The sequence below is a fragment of the Rattus norvegicus genome, chromosome 3, assembly GCF_036323735.1.
Source record: "Rattus norvegicus strain BN/NHsdMcwi chromosome 3, GRCr8, whole genome shotgun sequence".
Lineage (NCBI taxonomy): Eukaryota > Metazoa > Chordata > Mammalia > Rodentia > Muridae > Rattus > Rattus norvegicus.
This window is the reverse complement of record NC_086021.1, coordinates 103,530,570-103,556,566: the sequence shown is the minus strand read 5'-3', so window position 1 is coordinate 103,556,566 and position 25,997 is coordinate 103,530,570. Positions and strand designations below refer to the sequence as shown.

At 37.1% G+C, this 25,997-nt stretch overlaps 1 protein-coding gene and 1 pseudogene across 21 annotated transcripts in view; both read right to left on the bottom strand.

Annotated features, from left to right (window-relative positions):
* Positions 1-25,997, bottom strand: part of Lrrc4c (leucine rich repeat containing 4C) — a 1,379,071-nt gene that overhangs the window by 582,656 nt on the left and 770,418 nt on the right. The window lies entirely within an intron of this gene.
* On the bottom strand, positions 1,424-15,364 carry Rrp8-ps1 (ribosomal RNA processing 8, pseudogene 1; annotated as a pseudogene).

Genomic DNA, 25,997 nt, shown 5'->3' with positions numbered 1-25,997 from the left:
GTTCCAGCCTGCCTATACTGGAAAATGTCTATGTGATTGAACTGTGGTCTGTGGAACTGGGTTTGTTCTAGGGGAAGGAACGGACATCTATTTTTTTTTAATTCTCTATTTTCTTATTTTGCTTCACTTTCTTCTCTGAATCAGTCTGGAACAGACATGTTGCGTTTTTCTGGAAGCTGTGAAAGGACATGTGATATTTTGCTGGAATGGAAGCTTGAGAGGGCACGTGCTGTTTAGAAAGAACATAAAGATAACTGCACAGATACTCTGGCTTTGGTACACTTTGCAAATCTTCACTGGTCTTCACTGAGCTTTGCTTGTCAGGACTTCATAAAGAGAAACGTGCCAGAGAAGCTCTTGTGGTCTTCCTGGTGCTTCTTGGGCTTCGGCAGAGTTGTGCTGATTTGGCAAAGCATCTGCCTGCTGCTGCTGATTCGTGTTTGGTGTTTTAGACTGGACTGCTGATATCCCGACAACAAAGACTGGGGTTGCATCAAAGTCACATTTTTAAACAGGTCCACATTTTTCATTTCCTATTAACTTTCCTTTTCCCCTACCTCTTGAAGGTGGGATAGAAGGGAAGATAAGAACACATATTAAAGTAGATTTTTAATATCTAAACCTACAAAGAAGGATCCAAAAGTTAATATAAAAACATTATAGATGTTTACATTTCTACAAGTGTTTTCTCTATTATTCTTTGTCAGCTTCGTCATAAGTTTTTCAATAATCTTCTAGAAAGCATGAAGTCAAGAAATGTAGAGGTTGAGTTATAAACTACTTTTTACTGGCTTAGGAACCTAGACAGATAGCATTGCTTTTCTGAGCCAGTTTTCTCATGTAGAATATAATCACAATAATGTATCTCACTGACATCATAGACATGATAAAATAAAGAGTATCAACATCTTGTTACATCTCAATGGAATTCCTAATAATTCCACCATGGTATTGGCACGAAGTAGGACTGAAAATCCTAGAAAGCCTAAATCAATACAAATCTCTGTCTTTCTGCCGTGTGTGTGTGTGTGTGTGTGTGTGTGTGTGTGTGTGTGTGTGTGTGTTATACAATATTGCTGTAGAGGTCAAAAGAGACTTTGTAGAGCTGTCCTTCTACCACATAGGTCCTGGTGACTAAATTGGTGTTGTCAGGTTTCAAGGTAAGTGACATTACATACTGACAGACATTGGAACTTTATTTTAATTGTTTTATTTATTTACATTCCAAATGTTGCCCACTTTGCCCCTCTCCAAGAGTTCTTCACTCTATTGCCCCATCCCCTTTGCCTCTGAGAGGGTACTTAGTCACCTCTCACATCTCTACCTGACCCCACCCCCCACTTTCCCACTAACCATCTCCCATCTCCCACTCACTTCCCTCACCAAACCACACTCACCCACTCTCACCTCAACAGCCCCCCCCCATCTCCTTTCTCTAAGGCATCAAGTCTCTATAGAATTAGGTACATCCTCTCCCACTGTGGCCAGACAAGGCATTCCTCTGCTACATATGTGTCAGGGGCCTTGGGTCTTCGCCCAGCCTTTGTATGCTCTTTGGTTGGTGACTTCGTCTCTGGGAATTCCCAGGGTTCCAGGTTAGTGGACACTTTCATCTTTCTATGCAGTTGCCATCCACTTCACCTCCTTAAGTCTTTCCCCTAACTCTTCTATAGGGGTCTCCAAGCTTAGTCCCGTGTATGGCTCTAAGTATGTGCATCTGTCTCAGTTAGCTGCTGGTAAAACCACTTAGAGAACAGCCATGATCTGCAAGCACATCACAGCATCAATAATTGTGTCAAGGTTTGGTTCTCTCCCAAGGGACAGATCCCAAGTTGTATCAGTCACTAGATGACCTTTCCTTCAATCTCTGCTCTCCACTTGGGACTGTGTCTATCTACTTTAGATGGTATCATCAGGTTCCACATCCCGGGCATTTCATCAAGGTCATTGGCATTTTAAAAGTTTCCTCACAATCAGCAATAGTAGGGGTAGGGTATAACTGGGTTAGAGAGTTTGTCAACATTCATGTGGTCACATGGCTGACAAACAGTAGAGTGGAGATTCAGATGCGGACTCCAAACCCACACTACTCTCTTTACATGTAGACTTCATAGCATTTGTTTCTTCAAGTCATGAAATCTTGTCATTGAAATGAAAATGTCAAGACATGATGTTTAGTGTATAGATTATCTCCACTTGTTATTGAGAGGATAATGCCTTTGCTATCCTTAAATTCTAAAACAGTTTCCATCCCAAAGCTCCAATGTTCAGCTCTGCGGTAAGTAAATATTGTTGCTTATGAAAATGAAAATTGATTAAACATACAACACTATTCAAGCCCTAAGATCTGACTAATTGTACTGTGAAACACTCCTTTACTTTGTCAAACTAAAATGCAAATTGCCCATCAGTATTAATATATAAGAAATGTGAAGCTTACTTTCTTGCTGTGATTGATGTATGCAAATTATTTCACTTATCAGGACAAAGCCTGCCTATAATTTTATTGAATGTGATATAATAATGAAGGCTAAAACCTACATTTCCTAATGCGTAAATGAGTTGAAAATAAGCTTCGTATTTATTCATTAGCTGTCACAGTAGCTACATCCTGAGATGTTTTGCTATAGAATTAAACTTTACAAACAACTGGAACATCTCACTCGATTGCTAATTCACAGTGAAATATTATCTTATTATAATAAATACCTGTATAAACAAAATTTAAATAAGAACAGTTCAGCTTTAGAGAAATTTTTTTCCCTGCTGATAATGCAATCATTATTGTTCCATTATAATGCTTGGCAATGAATGGAATTGCACTTTATGGAAAGAATTTGAATTATTTTTGTCAGTCATTCAGCAGTAGATTTTGTGTGTGAATAGAAATCCATAGACTTTTCTCGTTTCATAAAAGAAAATAGAAAACAGTAGTGCTGGGTAAGGACAAGAGAGCAGCTAAGGGACGAAGGGTAGATCTTATCACCCACATAACCTTCAGAGGGAAGCGGAACTGAATGCCGTACTATCGTATGGAAATGCAACTGATTTTGACAGAGGTATTTCAAGATCTTTCCCTACTATTCTTACCTGAGAACAGAGGACAGCATGTGAGGAATTCAACAGTCCCCTGCCGGACTACGAAGAATAATTCTCCCTTTACAATCTGTGATTTGGAAGCTGTGGTTTATTCAACCACTCATCCATTCCAACTGTTATGTATTGAAGTAAAGAATTTGAGAAGATATTAAATGCTGAAAGTCTTGAAGCAGGTTGTCCAAGAAGTACACAAAGCTTAGCATGAGTTACCCAGGAAGATAACAGTAACAGAGATGGCCAAGAGCTTAGTTTGCAGTAGCCACAGGAGGGACTCTCTGTGAATTGAAATACCTACTCCAGGTTAGAGGTGAGGAGAGTAAAATGTAGTGGAAATCTTCTGCAAGAAGATACAGAAGGTTCTAGAGAAGGCTACTTTTGCATAGTACAGACACTTAGGAAACGTGTCTGACTGGAAACAGACCAATTTACAGCTTCACACATAATGAGCCACAATGACTCTCAACTATTTCCATAAGGAACCAAATAAGCAAAAGCAATTTAGACTTGCACTCCGGGTGGTGGGAAAAGAAAACATTCTCCTCATGATGACTGCAAGGTGACACAGGTTCCATACCTTTTTACAGAGTTGCAGGCAACACAAAGAAATAAAATGATCCTTCAGCTGGATTTTTTTTCCTCTTGCCATTCTTTCCATTATATTTTAAAGGTAGAGAATGTAATTTGTTATATGTGTTTAAGACTATTTAATTACAATATTTCTCCCTTCACTTTCTTCCCTCCAAACCCTTCCAAATACTAGTTCTTACTTCCCTTCAAATCGATGACCTCTTTTAACCAATTGTCATTGAATATGAATTTGTATATAGGTACATATTCTACAATATAACTTGCTATCCTATTGCAAGGTCTTTTAGTAATCAAAAAAGCTAAAAAGGCTCTCAGACTAAAACCAAGAAGATGAAACAGCAGTATGTCACATAAAATATTTTTCTCCCAAATTCCTGGACCTGAACCTTGCTAAGATGCTACTTACAAGGATGGACTTTGCTGTATACTTATCATATGCATGAAAAGTGATCATGATGGGGCTATTGTTTCTGTAGAATACACCAGAGGGCTAACTCCCTCTGTTCTTGCCTTGTGTGAAGACATAAGAAGGAAGTGAACATGGGAATCTAGTCAGAAGTGGTACCTGATAGCACCATGGTCTTTGGCTTCCCACCTCCAATGCAAAGGAGAAACCACTTCATTCTATTTATAAGCTACCCTTATCTATGGTGCTGTGTCTTAGCTGCTCAAACTTATAGAAACTACATTCTTGTTCTACCTCTCCTTTTTCAGCTGTCCGTTAGCCAGCAAGTAAAGACTGTTTGGATTCTAGTTTGCTGACTGACAAAAGTGTAAGTATCTCTCTTAACAACGCACACTTCCCTGGGGGACCTTGGCAATGCTTAAAGTTCCATTCGATAGTCACAGCAAGGTATGGGGTGGTTTGTCCCTGAAAACTACTTTGCTAAGGCAGGGATTCTGATAAACATCCTTGAATGCACAGAAAGACAGAGAACAAATGTATCAAGCTCAAGAAGCAGTGGTATCAACCTCAAGAAGGTATTGTCTGAATTTACACACCTTAGCCACATTAAACAGTATGGTGGCTATTTTCTCTGGGAAGCTTGGTGTGAAACAAGGAAGGATTGCTGCCTAGGAGATAACAAGGGGTTCTGTTGGTTAATCTTATTGTGGGGTTTTTGATTTGGGCACAAGGCTAAAAGGGGAGAAAAACCCCGAAATCATTGAAAAAATGACAAGTTGACAAAACTTCTAAATGCATTGCCACTACTCTCCAGTAAATAAAAAAAAGGATCCAGAGAATAATTTTCTCAATACTAAAATTGTGTTAGTCCCAACAGAGACAGGTATCTCTATGAGTTTTAGGTGAGCCTGGTCTAATTAATGAGTTCCAGGACAGACAGGGCTATATAGAGAAACCCTGTCTCAAAAGTAATAATAAGAGTAAATAATAATAATAATAATAATAATAATAATAATAATAATAATGTAAATCCTTTACCTTTTCTGACAAGAATTTAGAGAATCTATATACTCATACTTTGCCTAAACTCATCAAACAAGAAACAATGTGCGGTCCAAGTTCAGGTCTACTTTATTATTTTTCTTATTACTCATACTGATCAGTCATATTTGAAGAGTTTTATTAGTCTGAGCCGCTTTGATTCTTATATTGTTCAAACAAAAGGGGAGAGTTTAGGGTCTGTATCTGTGTTCATTAACCGTGCCTTTTAACAGTGTCCCGCAAGAAAATGAGTGGTTATCTGAAATCATACTATACTCATTAATAATGATGTCATTAAAATCACTCTTACATATATGAACACTAATAGCAAGCTTATTTTATGGTGAAGTTCTCTGGCCAGTGATTACTAGATTGCTTATGCTTTAGGTTAATTTTGAGTTAAACAGTGAATTGGTATATTTATAAGTAATTCATGACCATAGAAATCCTGCAACACTTGCTGGATTCTATGCAGCGGGGCAACAAGGGTCAGTGAGATGAGAAGAAGGGGACTGAAAGACAAAGATGGATGCAACAAAAGAATTATAGGGTGCTTCTGACGCCCAGGGCCTGGCAGTGATCCAGCTTTAGTACAACCTTTCAGCAGCATCTTACGAAAAGTAATTCAGGAGTGATTGAAGGCTTAGCGGGCTCTGTACTCACTTTGCCTGGTTATAAATCTCAACCCCACTATTTACTAGCTCTGTATCCCTGGGCAATGTACTAAACTGAAGTCTCATTGGTCTCAGGTGACTCATCAGTTAAAAAGATGAGAGAACCCATCCATGACTCTATTAATGATATTCTGTTATACTTGCAATCAGCTGCCTAGCAAGACTGTCATATGAGAGGCTTCATACAGCATCTGATAGAAATAGATGCAGAGACCCACAGTCAAACATTAGATAGCACTTGGGGAATCCAGTTGAAGAGGTGGAAGAAGGAGTGAAGGAACCAGAATCAAAGGAGTCAAGTACACTAAAAGGTAATCTGTAGAATCAGTTAACCTGGATCCATAATGGGCCTTAGATAGTCAACCACCAAACAGCCTGCACACATATGTCAGATGTAGGCCCTAGGCACGCATATAACAATTGTGTCTTATACAGGTAGTTCTTCATTTGGGACTCCTAACAGCAGAAGCAGGGTTGTAACTGAGTCTGCTCCTGGCCTTTGCATCCCTTTCCCCTACTAAGTTGCCTTGCCTAGCCAAAGTTGGAGAAGATACACTTAGTTCTACTGCAACTTGATATGCTAAGGCTGGTTGATATTAGTGGGAGGCCTACCTTTCTTGAGGAGAAAGGGAGAACAGGAGTATGGGGGAGTGGGAAAAGAGGGAATGATTTGGAGGAAAAGGAGGGAAAGCTATTACCCAGATATAAAGTAAATTTAAAATATACATTAAAATAAAAATTGAAAACATTGAGAGTTAAAAGAAACAGGATAATAAAAATAGTGTGTCATAAGACCCTTAAGAAGTGTGAATAAGTTAATATCTTAGAATTGCGTAGACATAGGGTGGCTGGACTTAGCTCAGTGTTACCCAGAGCTTATCTATCCTATGTGAGGTCCTAAGTTCAGTTCTCAGTGTTTAAAATAAGTGTACTTTAATATAAGAATTTCTATGTCATCATGTGGGTTTGTGCGTTCTGGATGGGACCGTTGTCTTTAAAATAAAATTAACATTGCATGATGTTTAAAAGACCTTGCTAAATGCTTGCATGTGGCATTTAAATGTATTTATGTCAAATTCTATGTGAACTATGCACTGTTTTAAAATGTTATGGATACTGCAAAGAAACATGTATATTTACTTAGAATATATTTTCAAATAGACCAACTAAGTCTACAACACTGATAAAGAAAGTGTTTTCAACAATCCCACCAACATTATAAAAAAGTCTCCCTAACTCCACCCTTAATAGTGAAGGTACAAATGCTAAGTCTTGATTCTAATATCCTTTTTTTTTATATTGGGAATGGAATTAACACAACAAATACATTTTTATCATATGACTTTTATCAGCTTACATATTAGCCATCATAGTCTTAACCCCATTTCTTATTTGTAATTAATGTAAAAATGAGATAATAAAATAGCATGAATTTTAATTATGCACTGGCATTTTGAATAACATTATTTTCAACAATACTTAAATTTAAAAGGAAATATCCTAAACTACATGTCTCTTGGTTTAACCTCTATGCAGCCTTTATGTTCTATCCTGCTACCTTTTGCCTTTCATTGGAGGATACCTGTCAGGAGTTGTCAGGAATCCATGACTTTCTGATTGCCTTTAAGTAGGGATGTTCTCTTGTCATCAAAGAATCTGTGTCCTTTAAAAAAAAACTGTACAGAAGTTGTCATTCTTCAATTTGTGCCTCACTGGAAATCATCTGCACACTATGGTATTTCTATGGCATCCTCAGCTTAATCACATCCTCAATTCTCATAGCACTAATGCATTTATCAATATACTCAATCTTAATTCCCTTGAGGTATTTTCAGCTAACCTGTGTATTATATGTGATCATGTCTCACACACACCAAAACACTGTACAACATTTCTGTTTTCTGTGAGCATTATAGGCAGAATCGAAACAGAAATGTTTTGTCAAAGATTTCTAGTAGGCTCTCAAATTTGCCCTTGGTTTAGACATCCTCAGGAGGTATTCTTAATGTATAATATTCTTTAAAATTTACACTGGCAGAAAGAGACAAAACCAAGATTGAAGGTTTTTCTTTCCTTGGTAATTAAAGAAGACTTATTATTACAATTTAGACTAAGTCTGTTTGTTCCTAATAGGTATCAGTGTTGAAATTTTCTGTTTTGAATTTCAATTACTGTATAACTCTAAAGATTTGAAGTGATCACTAATATACCTTTTGTTCTGAAATCATTTGCCTCCATACAGTTTGACTTAGATCTGGAGACACATGCATTTTATGGTTGACAGAATGATTCCTCCGTATAGCCATAGTTGCATCTGCAACTTATATAATACCTTTGTCTCTTCACTAATTTACTTATTTTTTGTGCATTCATAGAGGAATGTCTACTTAATGTAGGGAAAGGTAGCAAGAGACTAGGACAGAAGAAATATTGGCACATACCTCACATAATTATTTTCTTTTAATTTTAATATATTGTTATTTAAATGTCTTATTGCTTCCTATCAAACTACAGAGTGATGAGTAAAACTTAGAACACATAAGTATTGGCAATAATCCAATATATCTGGGGGAGGATGTCCGACTGTTAGTTATGTTATGGGCACTATGAGAATCTCCATTTTTCAATAAATAAACAAACATTTAAATCGAAGAAATGTATCCACGAGGGTATAACATGCAATAGACAGTATTTGAGCCGTGAACTTTAATGGAAACTGCCTAAATGGGACTTGGTAAATGCTGTTATGCAGAACTTACCGAAGGGAGAGAATTGCTCGCTATCACTTGAATCTGACAGACCCTCCAAAGCATTAGGGAGGATGAGAAAGTTTTGTATACGAAGAAAAAATGGAAAGCTTTCAATCAGTTCTGATTGTGGATATTGAAATGGAGAACCTGGATGTAGAATGACAGAAGTTTGATAGTGTTGGCAAAGGGAGCGTGCTTGGTATTCTGTGATTAGCGCTGAGATGGAAGTGACAAATGTTAGGGGTATTAACAGAGATAAGGTCCTACATGGTGCCAGCTACTATAAGTTTGTGGCTTGCCTTCTTGGGCCACTGCTGTTGTTTCTAATTCTGTTTCCTTTCCCTGTCTTATATGGTCATTTTACACCAACCTCTGTAGTTTGAATACTGATTGTCCCCAGTTTTGTATGGGTTAGAGTTTAGTACTCTGACTCATGCTTTGGGGATATATGGACCTTTTAGAGAGGACAGCATAGTGTATGCTACTTAGATAATTGTGCAATCTTACATGGGGATTCACTTCTTTCTGTTTTTAAACATGAGCAGTATAAGTCACTATTCATTTCTTCCATGATTTTGCCTTGCCGACAAATTCAACCAGCTACTCATTGGAACCTATAAACATGTGAACCTAAAGAAATCCTTTTATCTTTAGAAGTTTGTTAGCTTACTATTTTTTTATATAGAGAGAAAGATTACTAACACAAACTGGTATACTAAATGTCTTGGGATTAAGTTTTCACTTCAAACATTCATTAAATTACACTTTTCACATCAGATACTTGTTTAAATAACTTGTAACTCAAAATGTGACTTTATAAAATTACTGTTTAACTAACTACAACATGATAATAAAATTTTAAGTAAGAGAATTGAAAATTATTTTCATTGCAATTTAGTTTAGGGGAAAAATAAATAGTTCTAAGAAGTAGCTTAAAAGAAAAATGTAGAAGTTTGAATGGAGTTTCTAGTACGCTAGTATTCCAAATCATGAAACTTTTGAAAACAGGGGATTCTATAAACAACTTCACATTCAAATTTCAAGAGGCTAAATGGAAATCACCAATTAACAAAGAAAGAAGAAGAGAGAAGCACCTTTTGGAAGCATAAACTGCAGGATACTTATCTGAAATCTGTTTCCTCACTGAACTGCAGTCTCACAGGACTGCAGATTATTAATGTCTTTAGAAGATAAAGTATTTCAGAAGGAAACAAAGCAATATTAGAACTTGAGAATGACTAAAGAAACCATGTTTTAGATCCCATAAATTCCATTGGCTACTGCTATGAGCTAACGTTAGAGCAATACTTCAGAGGGTTTTCAGGACTCAGAGCTGGTGCCTTATTTACTGCCGCTAAGCTAAGCAGGGTACTCAAGCTTTTCTCTCTTCCAAATGTTCAATTTTCTTTCACCCCTAGAAGTGTAAGAAGACCATAGAGTAGGATGCAACATATGTTCTCCATAAAACCCACAGCAACTCAGTGAGTCGTGAACCTTCAGGCTCTCAGAAAACTAGGAACAAAATACTGAACAATTGCACAAGGGGGTACGAAAGCAACAACACACTAATGTGCCACCTAAACAGGCAGGAGGAAGGTAATCAGTGCGCACCGAGGTTAATCAGCCCAAATGCGATGAGCTTAGCGGGAGATGTTCAAAAAAGGGATGAAAAATAGAAAATTTTAAGGATTTCCTTTGGTTAATAGTCTGATGAAAACAAAAACACATTGTATAATACAGTTTATACACAAATATAAATTATATTTGTTAAAGATCAAACACGACCATTTTAGAAATTAATTGCACTTTCAAAGTCTCCTCCCAAGTACTCAAATATTTCAAATAACCTTTAAAAATTAATCAAGAGGCTATTAAATACCTACTTAAGAAAGCTTTTGTGACTGTCCAGGGGGTACAATTTTACATACAGATGTGATGCATACGTTGTGTTTTGCTATGGTCCTGTCTCTGTGGGAAGACAGATATTATTTTTGGTGAAGAAAAGCTGTAAGTTTACATTTTTTTGAGATTGAACTATCTCCCTTCCTCTCAGAAAAACAACTGCCAGTCATTTCTATATGGTCTTTTGCCTCTGGGCTTTCATGGAGGTGAATGATGATTCAAGTCTTTGATAATCAAGGTTGTGTATAATGCAGATTAAGTGCAAGTATCCCTGAGAGCAGATCAGCATATAATGCTTCAGTTCCCTGAGCATCTGACAGAAAAGGAACATGTACTGACCAATGGGTGGAATAATAGCTTTGTTGACACTGTCACTAGAGGTGTTCAATTGTCAGTTGTCAGGCAGAAAGGCTAGAGAAGGGAGGGGAGGGACACAATGGGCATGGCTCTGCTTTCTGTGTTTCTTCATTTTCCCACAGACAATAAGCAATTTCTAGCAAATAGCCCCACTATTTTGAAAGTCAGATCATTGCAGTTGTCAAGCTTTCTGTTTCTCCTTCTGTTTTCCAAGAAATTTTCCAACATACTTAAAACATGTGCAATTAATGATGAAAAAAAGATGTGGAAAATAGCCCAAGAATGTTAGAAAAATTGTTAGTGAATTCCAGATTCAAAGGAAAACCTCTGAATGTGGAAAGGACCTCTAAATAGTAGGTTTCTTTTGCTATGATGGGAAGATAATTTACAGAAAAATATTTGATTCTTATAAATTCCTGAAGAAAAGACTGGACCATCACATTATCTTCTTCCTAACTCATATGAACTTTCTTGGATATCATAATATAAGCCACAAGTGCAAGAAAAAAGAAACTAACAATCTATGAGTGTACAACTAATGGAATAGCTGAATGACATCTCTGCTATTTTACAGATTTTTATGGAATGTGTCATGGTCGATGTTGTTTTCTATAGAGGACAGAGGGAGGAGATTTTTGCAAATACTTGTGCTCTTTACTGGAGAGGACACAGGTGGTTGTGGGTGATGGCTCAGTTGATAGGATTCCTCATGTCACTAGGATGCGGACTTGATTGGATTCACAGAACCCAGGGTACAAGCCAGGGCTTGCCTTTGACCCTAGCACTGTTTGAGAGACAGAGACAGGAGATTTGCAGAGAATTACTTGCTGCCAGCATAGCCCCAAGTCAGTGAACTCCTCATTCAGTGAGAAAGCCTATTTCAAAGTAATGACACTAAGAATAATAAAGAGAGACAGATATTCAGTGTCCTCATCCGGCCTCTACAGATGCACATTTGAGCATCTGCTGCTGTAATGCAAGTGTACACATACAAACAACATGGAGTTTAGAGAATATGATTGTGGGAGATTAGAGAAAAGCTAGTCATTCATATATATATTATATATAGTATATATAATTAATATAACTATATATATAATGTATATATTATTTATTATATATAATATATATGTGTGTATTCATTCATATCTAGGAGAAATGATTTATAAGTAAAATAAAATAATAAAGATGTAAACTTTGTTTATTCAAATAGTAGTATTTGGGGAGAAACAGTATTTTAAAATCAGATAGCTGTATAATATAATTAGCATCATCTTTGAACAATTTTGGAAAAAAACAGACACTGTTATTTCAAAGGTAGAAATTTCTCAGAAAATTTTGGTGGTGCCAACATAGCAATACATGCAGTGACAAATGATGCCAAATACATGTATGTATTGGAGGAGGGTTATCTCCAAAGCCACAGGGACATATATACATCTTTTTGTTTGGTTGTATGTCCTCATTTTCAGTCTTAAGAATATACAGCTTTTTGAGTTCGCTAGTAACTATACTTAGGAAGTTATCATGATTACTTAAAGGACAAGCGAGCCAGATAAACCTAAAACCCTTCTGTAAAAAAGAATTGATAAGAGAAAATGACCTTTAAACTACTTGGAAACAGATACTGGGAGAGAGGAAACTACATGGCATAGGAGGAAGAGATAATTCATCTTAGAAAATATTTACCAGGTAAAGAAAAAAAGAGGGAACATAAATTGTGAGCTGAACTGAAACAATGACACAGTCTATTCTCCACCACACAGTGAGCAGTTGGCATGGCCAACAGCCCTATTGTGCCCCTAAACACTCTGCTATTACTGTTCTGTTAGCAATGCCAACATAGCAATTCTAAACACTTTATGTCACATCCTGATTTGCCCTGCAGGATGTTAGCTGCTGATATCTAGTCATTTTAGACCTTGCAAAAACAAAACAATTGTATTTACTACCTGGGAGATAGAAGGCAATGCATGCTAGTGCTACTACCCTATACAGCGTTCATCTGCTTTGTCCTGATGTAAACAGAAGTAACTGAACTAGAAGTGTAAAATGAACCCCTGTAGTCTGTAATACCTATAGGTCTTCATCAAAGGAAATAAAAGAAAAATTAGGTAAACAGAATGTCAGGGGAATTTGATTTTCTAATTATGTATAGAATGGCTGAGGAGATGTGAAAAGCCCTGCATCCAGAATACTGCTGATACACTATTTGAAATAGCGTGCAGCGATAGATGCTAACTAAGGTAGTTTCTTTCCCTAAATTTCTGATTCTTATCTTCTGTGGACATTATCCAGCACATTTTCATCACATTGTTTTACTCAGTTTGATGAAATAAATACTTTCAGGGCTGCAATCATTTGCAGTCCATCAATGAGAATAATTCAGAAAAGCAGAGTTCCCCTCTGAGGGAACTGCAGCTAATACTCTTTCAGTATTTGCATAGTCAAAATAGATAGTGTTGAAGTTAAACAGTGGTGTTGTTTTCTTTTACTTACTCCATGACTATTCAGAGACATCATAGAATTAACTTTCTATGTGCCACTAGGCATCTTTGCCTAATGAGGAGATTTTAACTTTAATGAGACAATATGGCCCCAAGAGCCAACAAAACATATCTAAGGTTTTAACTGTGCATATAAGGATTACAGCATAATTGCCATAGTATGGTTAGCTAGACTGTGGAAATAAGGTAGGTCAAATTCACTACATAGCATTGTTCTTAAAAATTGGGCTGTAATTTTAATCAATCATCATCATCGTGGTCTTCTTCCTCTCAATCTTTAGTCTTCATAACTGTCTCCATTGTGTTCTGCATTTAGTTTTAATTTTTATAGCCATAGCTGGTTTATTTAGTGCCTCTTACTATCCTTAGCCTTAGCTATAAATTTCCTCACTTAATTCATACAACATAATGTAAGACAAGAATTTTACATTTTTCAAATGAGAAATAAAATATTCAGAAGTCAAATGATTTCTCCAGCCTGGATAAAGAGGCAGGAGGATTGCCATTTGTTTTCTTTGAGGTTAGCTTGGAGTTGTGTGAGATGTTGTCTCACAAAAACAACAACAGCAACAGCAACACCCTAACAACAACAAAAACAGGAAAAAATTAAATGATTCTCAGCTGTAAGAAAGAAATTAAAGAACTCCCAGCCCCAAGTGGTAAACTAGCTTTGGAACCTGCCATGAAGCAAAAGCCACTTGTCTGCCATCTTGAATTGTAAGGAGCAGAAACTATGAATGGGCAGAGGCTGGACAGTGCATGTCAGAAAACAGCACAATGGAATGCCTATGCCTTCAGAGAGATGAGAGAAACCAAACCAGAGATCCATCAACTCCCAGCTAATTAGTTTCCATGATTCCTGAAGTGACCTACAATTCCCAGATACATCTATACCCTCACAACAAACTCGCCATTCTTGAGCCTGTCCAAGAAATTTTATGTGTTCTGTAGTCAAGAAGGCTCCATTAGAGAAGAGCTGAACTGGAGACTTTACCCCAGTGTTCTTGGTACTAAAGGAGGATGGTACCAGGCCCTGGCTCAGAGTCTGAGTAGATACAATCTTTAGAGCTCTGAGATTGATGTCTGAGTTCCACCCTTTCAACTGATGTCCCCTGGTCATCTGTGCTTGTTGAGATAGGGCTTACATTTAAGGCCAGCAAGTAGGGCTTTGGGTGCTATGTCAGGAGGCCCAATCTTTTCAAAGTCAAACAAGAAGTGTCTGTTGGGTGAGTCGTGAGATGACCTTACAACCGAGTTTGCTCACAGCCCCTGAAAAGGTTAGATATCCTTAAAGTGCCTGCTGACTTCAGCCACTTTGAAAAGAGCCCCTGGCTTTAGCACTTGATTTGCTTCCTCACGGAAGTCCCTGATGTTAGTTCCCATTAGTGAAAGGCAAAATGCAGCCACAACCACAGATTCATCCTCCAGAGTCACCTAGACCATGTCACATACAGTGACTCTGGGACCCAGAGAAGCCAAATCAAAGCAATGTACAGGGCTCCTGACACTTAAACCTAAGCAGCAATCTCCTCAGTCAAAGTTACTACCAAAATTTAGGCTTCTGGGATATATCTTTGGCAACAGAGTCCACTGGGTGCATTCTTTACTTGTGGAAAACCATGCTGATAGAGGGAACAAAAGCTTTAGGTTCGTCCTGGAATAGGCATTGGGAAGCACTGTTGGGCTCTGAGTACAGCTTTCCTTAAGGTAGTGAAATCAGGTCCCATCTAGCCATTGAGTCATACGTGCTCACAAGGCTCCAGGTCTAGTCTCTTCACTGTCTGACTCTGTAGGAAGAGGCACCTCAGCCTCTTCTATGGAAGCCTTGGGACGAACATGCTCTGATGTTCAAAGTGGCCAAAATTCATTCTTATGTCTGTGCTTATTCTTCTGCCTATTCTGACACTGCCTGAGGCTCAGGGGATATGAGGGACTAGTGTTGTGTTTTATAAAAAGGAAAAAGAAGCCAAAGATGATGTTTGGATGTTTGGTGGCGCTGCGGTATACTGTTGGGGAAGAAGGTGCCTCTGTGGGCCCATGTTACCTGGCAACAGCCTGGTATGCCTGACTCACTATAAAAGGGGCTGTTTGTCCCCTCCTCACTCTCTTCTCTTGCACCTCTTCTCCTGTCCTCTTACCCTTTCCCCCCTCTGTCACTTCTCTCCCCATTCCCCTCCTGCTTCTCTCCACTCTCTTGGCAGGCCTCTACTACTCTCTCCTCTCTCCCCTCCCCTCTCCTCCCCTTTCTTCTCCTTTCTTCCCCTTTCCCCAACTACCCCCTCTCTCTCTGCCTTTTTCTGTACTCTCTCAACTCCGTTCCCCAAGTGCTAAATAAACTATATTTTATGCTATACCTTCCTCATAGTCCTGTGGCTGGTACCTCAGGGGAAAGGGATGCCTCAGCATGGGCCCTATCCTCTGCACCATAACCGGCCCCTACCAAACATATCCCTGTCTTCTTTTCTTTCTTCTTTTTTTATAAAACACAGCAGTTAGGTGATACGGAGTCACAGCTTGGTTTAGGTGGGTCAGCTGCAGCAGTACTTGTCTTAATTGAATTATAAACTGTTTGGTCAACACTGTCCAGGAGCTGGGTTGGATGCAAATTGGACTATCTCTGGCATTTCCTCTTTACTTTTTCCTCTTCAGCAGAGATCCCACCAAAAGGAGCTTGTAGGTGACAGTTTCTTTCTTCTTCCTTGCCCTCAGTGTCACTGAGAGATGGAGCCTGTCTTCTGACATATCCTTTTTTCCCTTCTCCTGTACTTCCTATGAGATGTTGGCAAGTGAGGGCCTTTGGAGGAGTTTGTTCTTCTTCCTCCTCCCGTCCCCACTCCCCTTCTCATCCTCCTTCTTTTTCTCAGTCACGGCCAGGTAGACTGCTGCGGGTTTTCTAGGAGAGCTATGCTGCTTTGAAGGACTGTTATATAGTCAAGAGATGGCAGCACTTGTGGTCTATGACTGGTAGGCCAATCGCAGATGCAACCCGTTGTTGCAGTCCCTAAGCCCAAGATGGCTGTGGCTGCCTAGACACATTCTGGCTCCTTGAACATACCCTTGGTCAGTAGGGTCCAAGTAGCCCATGGTCCCTAGTTTTAGATTTTATTTACTCTCTGACCTTGTCATTCTTCTTTTTAAATGTTAATGGGCTTCTAGTTACAGAATACAAAAGAAATAGTGCTTTTATTTTCTGTATATAAACATCTCATAGATTATCTAATCCAACAACAGAAGACAAAATGAACTCATTCGCTTGGTGATCAGGAATGTCCTCATGATGCATTCGATAAAAGGAAACTTACATCATTTGATTGCTTGAACTCAGTTTATCCATCCCAGTGTTGTACTCAGCCTCATTAATTACTTTTCCTGTTTCTACAATGCTCATCTCACTGTGACACTCATGAAGTCTTTTGCCAAGATGGAATCTTCAGAAAGGCAGGAATCTCAAGTCTTTGTAGAAACTCACCTACCTGGTGCCATATAGTTTGTCTAGTAAATTAACAAAATTGAACAGTCAGGGGGGCAGAACATTAAATGGTTTTTACAAGCTGAAGGTCAGAGTGCTATCAGAGAATATGTTTCTTTTTTGGAGGTTATAAGGGAGAATTCATTCTCCTTGATTAATACATTTTTTTCTGGACTTTATTTTTAAGAAGAAATTATAGGATGAAGAAGAAGTGAAAAGAAAGAGGCCACTGGCAAGATGAAAGGGAACAGAGGTGAGTGGTTATGAGGAAAGTCGTTAAGAGGGTATCAAATGCAGGTTTTCATAGGTTCCTTCCTGATCCTCATCACCTCCACACTTAGACCATAGAGTAGACTGTTGCTCTAAAATTGTATTAATGCTGTCTTTTACCCTGCTATAGGTCTGGCACCGCTGTGCCCCAAGATATCTGATAGATATCTTAATCTCAGTCAGCAAAGCGTCTCTCCTGCTCTGCTCCATCCCATATCACACTGCCAAAGGCCTCTCTCCGAGCCTGGCAACAATCTCTCCACCCATCCAGTTCCCAAGACAGGTTTCCATGCCAGAAACATATATCCCTACTTCATGCGCTTAGTGTCCTAGCCGCCACATACTCTCTTAAACTTAATTCGTCACAAGAAAGAACACACAGCACAATAACCTCTGATCCAATTGATAATATATAATTGCCCACATAAACATACAAAGTCCTGTACACATCCATCTCTTAAGAACATTCATAAGAACCTGTAAAAGTTCTGTCTTTGGCCACTCTGTCTCCTCCTCTCTCTTTGTCCTTTCCATTCCAGTCTCCTCCCCTTCCCTCAAACTTTTCTCCCTCCCATCCTTTCTTCTCATTCAATGACAGGCCTCCTTCTATCCTGTACTGGCCCTCATCTATAACATCATCCCACAGTAGACAATAAAATTAATGTCCTGATGCTCTTCCTATTCCTATCCTCATTCTCATAAAACATGAATTTAGATTACAGAAGTAATATCAAGAGAATCACTCACTTAAGACTGAAGAACTTGTGGAGTGAACCACCTTCCTCTCTAAACCCAGGGAGCTGTCAGTTTTATTGGAAATGAAGTAGCAACCAAATGTATGAAATCAATCTAGTAAGAAAACATCTAAATAAATTTCTATCTATCCTGGCAGAGTGAATGTTGTCAATGAGAAATGCAAAAGGCCAATCATTTCATTTGTTACTATGATTTAAGTAAAATTTAAAAAGTCTAAAATTCAGCATGTCCAAATGTTTAAATATAAAGTTAGAAAAACCAGGAACTCAAGCAAAGAAAATGAGGGAGGTTTACACCCAACCCATTCAAACATTCTGTTTTCAATGCCATTGCATTACTAATCAAAAGGGAACATGTAATCTGACTTCATATGAAAACAATTATATAATGGTATACAGTGATACAAGAAGCACAAGCATAAGTACACACAGATGTTAGTTGCAAAAGCATATCTCTAAGAATATCAATGGAGTAGACTATCACATAAAGAGTACAAATACTCAAGTCTATACACCATTGACAATATACCTATAATTATAACAAGAATTAACAAGGTACCAAGGAAAATCAGTCATTCTTATTAACTTTTATGAATGACTATTTGCTTAGTGACAGGTTTTTTGAAAAGCAAAACATTTGTTAAGTGGCCTTAAAATTCAAGATACATTACAACTTTTCCTGGTAGAACTTTATGTTCTATGAATTTAACAGATATTCCTGAATGGAGTTGGGGGGCGGGGATCATTTCCCTATGTTTTAATGGAAATGTTTCTTAGAAATGATTATCCTGGATGAATGAAGATGAACTAGGAAAAAAAACTTACAACTTTTGTTTAACAGCAAACATTAGTCGTCAGGAAACCTGTAGCAATGCCTACTTCATTACCATGGCATTTTGCTTAAAGATGAGACAGGCTTTGGATATTAGGAATACATCAATTATAAGTATGCCTTGGCTTGTAATATGTACGTACATATGCTTACGTGCACTGAGCAAATTAAGATTTTCTTAGCTCTGTGTAGTGCACAGTCCATAAATGTCATAATTACAGTATTATTATTAGTATGCAACAACTAAGTGTTCTTCTAAAGGTTATAATGTAACCTTTTAATCATATCTCACATAAACTAACATAGCTCTGTGACGAGCAGAGTGTATTATTCTTAGCAAAAAGGCGATGAAATATCATCCCAAGAGATTAAATTATTTACACAAGATGGAGCAGCTTCCAAATGCCATAATTAGTGTGTGAATCGTCTTGAGACTCCAATTAGAAAGCGCTTTCCACGGAGACAAGGTCTTCATACTGATGGCTTTCAGTAAGTACTGTGTCACTCAATTTAATGACACTTTATGTGATTTCCATATTTTAAAATAATCACAGGATGGACAATCAGATGAATACAGGTGTTATTTATGCGTCCACTGATGCATATGCATGGATGAATGCTGTAATCACTGGCATTGTCTTGCCAAGCTCTTCCTCAGAAGCCACCATGAGAATGTGTACATTCATTTTCTCTTAAAAGGACAACCATATTGTTTTTTATTCTTTACATTATGAATCTCTCACTATGCGATCAAGAAAATATAAATCATGTGGCTTCACCTTTCCATAAAAGTGTCTAATTAAGACTAAACTTGTCCCTGTGGTAAATGTAAAATGATTTAATTATAATCAAAATGCTCTCGATTGAATAGCTTCAGTTTCAAAGAGTCACTTTCCTAGTGCTAAGAAGCTCATTAAATTCAATTTGCAGTAATGTACTGCTGTCATGTTTCCTTTCTGAACCACAGTATTACATTAAAGTTCTTTGATTATTTCCCTGTAGGGTAGCATTAATGTGACACACCATGTGAAAGAAAAGCTCAAATGAGACTCAAAGATGCACTACTTTATTTTAAAGTTTTTCTCAATAGATGTTAATGTTTAGCAGCATGAAAAATATGCAATAAAAAACAGCCTGTCTTAGGAACACAGGGAAAACAAATGTTATTAGTGTTTGTCCTGGACCACTGGGAGTTTCTATTTGTGTGACTGCAGTTGTGTGTGTTATCATATAGTGTAGATGATGCATTTTGCTTATTTTACAAGTATCACAGACATTTCCAAGTTCTAATGGATCTTATGATTTTATTATTCTTTTCTCTTTCACTGTCCTGAAAATGTGAAATTATTGCTTACAAGATATAGATAAATATAAGAAAAGAAAACTGGAGGAGGGGTGAAAATCAAGAAACAAGGGAGAGAATTATATTTCTAATGTGGTTATTTCATTAAATTAATGGGTAATTTATATTCAAATTAATAGAATTATATTTAAATTAATAACTTGTTATTAGACAGAGGCATCCAATTATTTTTACATTTATTCAATTAGTATATAGTAAAGGCATGCACTTGCTAGCTATGTAGGGAAATCAAAAGACAGTCCATGTGAGCGACTCCTCTCCTACTCTCTGAGTCATGAGAGTCAAACTTTTATCAGCATGGTCAGAAGGGCCCTAATTAACTGAGCAATCTCACCAACCTTACCACTCACATTTTTTTGGACAGATCTTGTCTCAAGTTTATTTGTAAAAACAGCCTAGGACACTGTCATCTGCAAATAGTGTGTAGGTTGGTGTGTCACAGCAGTCCATCTGTCTTCACACTGGCAGGAGCCTTTTTATGGGGCCTTCACAGGGTCCTGGGCACCACTGGGACCCTGGGCTGGAGCTGAAGCCTGAGCCTTAGCTGGAGCTTTGGCCTCTGCCTTGGTTTGAACCTTGGGCTTTGGTTGGCAGAGCCTACGACCCGTGGCCATGTAGCTTCGAATCTTCTTCCTAAGCTTGGGGTGAGCGATGAAAGCCGCTGTGGAAATAAGTGTGAAGTTTCTCATAAATGTCTAAAAATAAACTAGGATCCAGTTGTGCCATTTCTGGTATACTCAAGGAACTCTCAAATCGGTGTACCATAAAGATACTTGTTCATTAATATCTTTCGTGGTACTTTTCATAATGTAAAAGGCATAAAAATTAATCTATGTGTACATCAATAGATGAATGGATAATGATGATATCACTTTTGAGTTTCATTCAGTCACAAAGAACAAAATTAGGCTCCTTTCCAAAACAAACAAACAAACAAACAAACAAATAAACAAACAAACTTGAGGTCTCATTAAGGGAAATAAATCATAGAAATATAAAAAGTTTTCAAACATACGCTGAGTCTAAATTTCAAAGTTAGAAAATGAAAGACATGGAAAGTGAAAGCAGTTACGATCAGTTGAGGCTAGATTAAAAAATTCTTAGAGGAGAAATGAAGACAATGTAAAACCTTTCTCTTGTACTGATTTTTGCTACTTTTTAATTATGTATTATGAAAACTTTCTCTATTTGGGTGAACAGTGCCCTCATTCTGAAAATCCATGGCTCATGTTAATTCAGTCTTTGAGTAGCAAGTAACTGAAATGTGTTGATGTCAGTGATTATCTTTCACAAACACCACTACGTAAAGATACCATATCTGTTTCTATTGTCCATTCCTTAGCATTGTAGCTCAACAGCGACAATTCAAAAAATTGCATATTGCTCAAACTGCTGTTTTAAAAGCTTATTCTACATGATAGACTCTGCTTGACGAGTCCATATATTTAATATTTCGATTGATCATTATATAATTATGTAGTCCAATTGTTTACTCTTTTCTTTCCTTATATTTGATTTTTTTACTCTTGTATTATGTTGGAAATAATGGATAATTGACTATGTGGGGCTTTTAAGAGTCCAAACCTTCACCACCACAAATACAAGTATTAAAAGCTAAATAAAATATGACTGGCATATACTCTCAGGAGAAGACAGGAATTTCATATGTGTTTCTGATTTAATTTCTATTCAATAGATCAAGAACCTGAAATTGAATGAATGGGTGACTCATTCAAGACAGCAAAGCCAGATGGTCCTATTGTTGGGGTTTGAAAAGGAAGCTGGTGTAAAGACTTCATGTATTTTACCATTTTCTTCAAAAATGCAGTAAAAGAGGTAGGGGAATGCATACAGAGATACTTGTATAGGCATCTAGTTTATGGAGCAGAGACCACGTAGTCACAGGCATGTTATAAATGAATAATATGTGAACACTGCTATTGCACTTTTTATCCTATAGAATCCTAAATACATTTCCATTCATGTCATCAAACTCTGGGATTTTTTTTCCTGTAGTTGGTACTTCTACATCCTGCTCTCATCTAATGATGATTTCCTCCAATTGTTTAATGCAGTTAATACCTTCAAGGAGTTCCTCAATTCTGCTTACTAGTCTGCATCTTCATTGTAGATCTCTCCTAGGTTTAGCTCTGTCTCTGTATAAGAGATGGATGTTTCCACTGATATGACTAGTATAAAATGTAGTAGGCATTGAACTTATTATCTTTGGGAACTATCCTTAACTCCCTGAGGAAGGAATTTTTTAAATCTTTATTTTAAGCTTGGCAGCGGTGGTATACAACTAATCCAGTACTTTGGAGGCAGAGGCAGGGAGATTCTAAGTTTGAGGCCAGTGTGGACTACAAAATGAGTTCTAAAACAGTAGAGGATATATAGAGAAACCCTGTCTCATAAATCAAACAAAACCAACCAAGTAACCAATCAACCAAAAAAAAATCACTTTATTTTAAAACAGTAAGAGACTGGGGGGATTGAATTCTAGTAATTTTTTTGTTTTAATGTTATTAAAGCAGAGATTCAATAATCTTACAGACACATCTGGCAAAATAAGAATTGATTTGAAAAGTTAACAAATTAGAACTAGAAATTATTGGTTATCAATAATAAATTATATATGACAGGATAGAATTGCCAATGCTTGGTGACATTTGTGTTGTCAAAACTCAAGAAAGGAGAATCAAGCATGTTGACAGCGGTTAAAGGCATTTTAAAATGCTTTCTATCACACTGCAATTTGTCAGCGAAAATGGTGAGTAGGTTCAAGGTACTGATAAAGTTAGAGAGACCCAGACCCAGTCTAATGTTATCAGGAAAGCAGAGCAGAATGAATAATAAATCCTGAACTAGCCTGTGTCCAGAATTGTTGTGATAATATATGATCTAGAAATTCTTATAAAAATTATATGATAAATAAATTATTTTCATCTCTCGGTTTTCTGTCATCTTTTCATTGCTTTTCAAGTACAGGAACTAAAAATAATAAGGGAGAATATTCATACAGAACTAAGACAACAGAACAAAATAACTTTGCCAAGAAGTAACATGAAGATAAACGAAGCAAACAAAAAGAGATTAGAGGAAGAAAAGAATCTCTTGCACCAAACATCGTGGAGCTTTCAATCTTTGCATCTTGGGAAGGGGTTAAGAAAATCATAGAATTTGATTAATTAAGAAACAAATCATGTGGGGTTGGGGATTTAGCTCAGTGGTAGAGCACTTGCCTAGCAAGTGCAAGGCCCTGGGTTCGGTCCCCAGCTCCAAAAAAATGAAAAGAAAAAAATTAAAAAAGAAGAAACAAATCATGTAATTTAGGGTGAGTTTGCTGTTCTACGGTCAGGCAAGGAATAAGCAAATCCTCCCTTCATCATCATGACTTAGAATACATGTTTCCTCTATGTGGAGGAGTGTAACTTAAGTAGTGATTACTATGTTAATAATCAGTATGCAAGATTCCCAATTATTCTTAACTGTTGACTGAATTTCTTGTTCAAATGTATTAAATGTTTTAACATTGTACCTATTATTAGCTTGATAAAGAGAATGAACCACTAATGATTATATGTACATATATGCATGTATACATATATATTATATCTGATATCTAAAATCTAAGTGTTTGTATTTTCACATTTATGAAGAGGGAAAACCATTCTTTCTCTCCCTTCCTCAATCCATGTTTTTCCCTTCATCTATCCCTCCTATCACCTTAGCTTCCTACTTTCATATTTTCTTTCTTCCTTTTGAGAAAAGGTCTTTCTATTTTTCCCATAGAAGTTATGATCCTTCTACTCCACCATCTACCATCGCAGATCTTACAGGCAGGCAACGTCAGGTTTCACCACATTTGGAGATTTCGACATTAATTTGCACGACTAATACTTACCCAAAGAAAAGAATGTAGAACCAAAGTGACTCTTAGTAACTTCAGATTATATCAGACTCATTTGTGAGTTACATGTGTGTCGGAGAGATTATGTGAAGCCTGTCTGTAATCCTGTCACACAGGGAGGCTAGGCCTTTGCTTACATAATAACAAGGGCTATAAGTAAACTAAGGCTATGGAGTGAAGAACAGGGCACTGGGCAGAGAACCCATCCAGCCTTAGGGAAATATCTCTTTGAACCAGAGTCCTCAATTTTAAAATAAAGAATAGTAATTTCTATACTGTAAGTATAGAAAAGGTTAACTGACCTAATCTAAATTCAAAGCTTCAGATTATGGCTGACGCACTGTTAGGTATTATTAACTTTATTTATATTCATCTCAATACATATTCATGGAACACTTCAAGTGCTGAAAGTTATTCTCTTTCGAGTTGATCTTCATGTATCCATTTGTACATGTATGCAATTATTAAAAATATCATTATTTGATTATATTTCAAAAACCCTTTGTTTTTATTTAGTAGATTCATGAATTTACTTTTCATCATTATTGTTGGTTTTTGAGACACAGAGTTTTACTCTGTACCCAAGGCTGGCCTTTATCTTATGATTCCAACTGCTGCATCACCTTAGCGTTCTTTCCTTTCTTAAATCTACAAACAGGTTATATTCCATTACTGTTCAGAGAACACCTCGGTCTTTCAGCTTGTGTTTGTGTGTCCCATGTGGCATGTGTAAGAGACAAAGGACCATGTAGGGTTTTCGTAATCAACATCTACCTCTTCTCATTATTATTTCCCCCTTCTTATGCATAGAAAATACAAGATAATATTTATTTACCTTAACAACACTATAGTGAGAATTCTTCCTGATTTTTATTCCGTACTAATTTGTAATTAGGTGTATAGTTCAGAATAACACTGGATAAAATTATTCAGACATTACTTGAAAAAAAAGGAATCGGGGAAGATATTCATGAACACATTTACACAAATAAGTTTGAGGTTACAGTCTAGGCATCAAGTACATGCCACAGAAGTGTGAAGACTTAATTTCAAATCTGCATTTACTACATAAAGCTCAGACCAGTAGTACACATCTGCCATCTAGTACTAAAGCCATGAGATGGTGATGCAGAGACAAGAGGAACTAAGATGCTCATGGACCAGATTGCTTGGCATATGTAGCACAGATGGGGGGAAAATAATAATGAGAAAAGGTAGATGTTGATTACGGAAACCCTACATTGTCCTTTGCCTCCTACACATGCAACATGGCACACACAAACACATGCCAAAAGACCAAGGTGATTTCTGAATAGTAATGGAATATAACCTGTTTGTAGATTTAAGAAAAGAAACAACACTTTGATTTATAACATACAAAAACTGCTGATTTTCAGTCCTATGAGAAAAACCATGAAAGAATTTTCAGGCTTAATGTTTTTAATTTATAAGTTAGAAACTTAAATGTGTGTCCTAATGAGAAGCCCAAGACAGAATAACAAATTAATCACATTAGGAAAACCATGCCCTTTGCATTTTCCTGCTCCTGGGAACATAGTACTGAATTTTAATGTTACATTAACATTTGCAATAAAAGTTAAAAATCCTAAAACTACAATTCATACTTCTTTGTAAAATAATGTGGTGATCATATAAAAATAACCACATGTACTAATTCAAGAGGACTAAAGAGAAGGATTAATTGTGGCCACTTGCAATTACATGGGCGTTTTTAGGGAGGTTTGATTAAGGTAGTGACTTAATTAAAGTTTGTTCATGACATCAAGGACAAATGTTACACATTTATCTTGTGCTACTTAATGGACATTTTCAGCAAGGACTTATATTTCAAACCCTGGCTAATATTTCTTCAGGTGATAACTGTTTTGTAGGGTATGATGTGTTTTTATTTTGCTTCAGATGATTTGTTTTTGTTTTTATTCTTGTTTAGAAAACTGTATGGTAACTATATTCCTACTACATAATGTAACCAACATACATGGCCCAGTATGTAGCAAAGGTTGACCTTTATCCCATAATTATTCCATCTGTTGACTGCTGGGATTACAAGTGC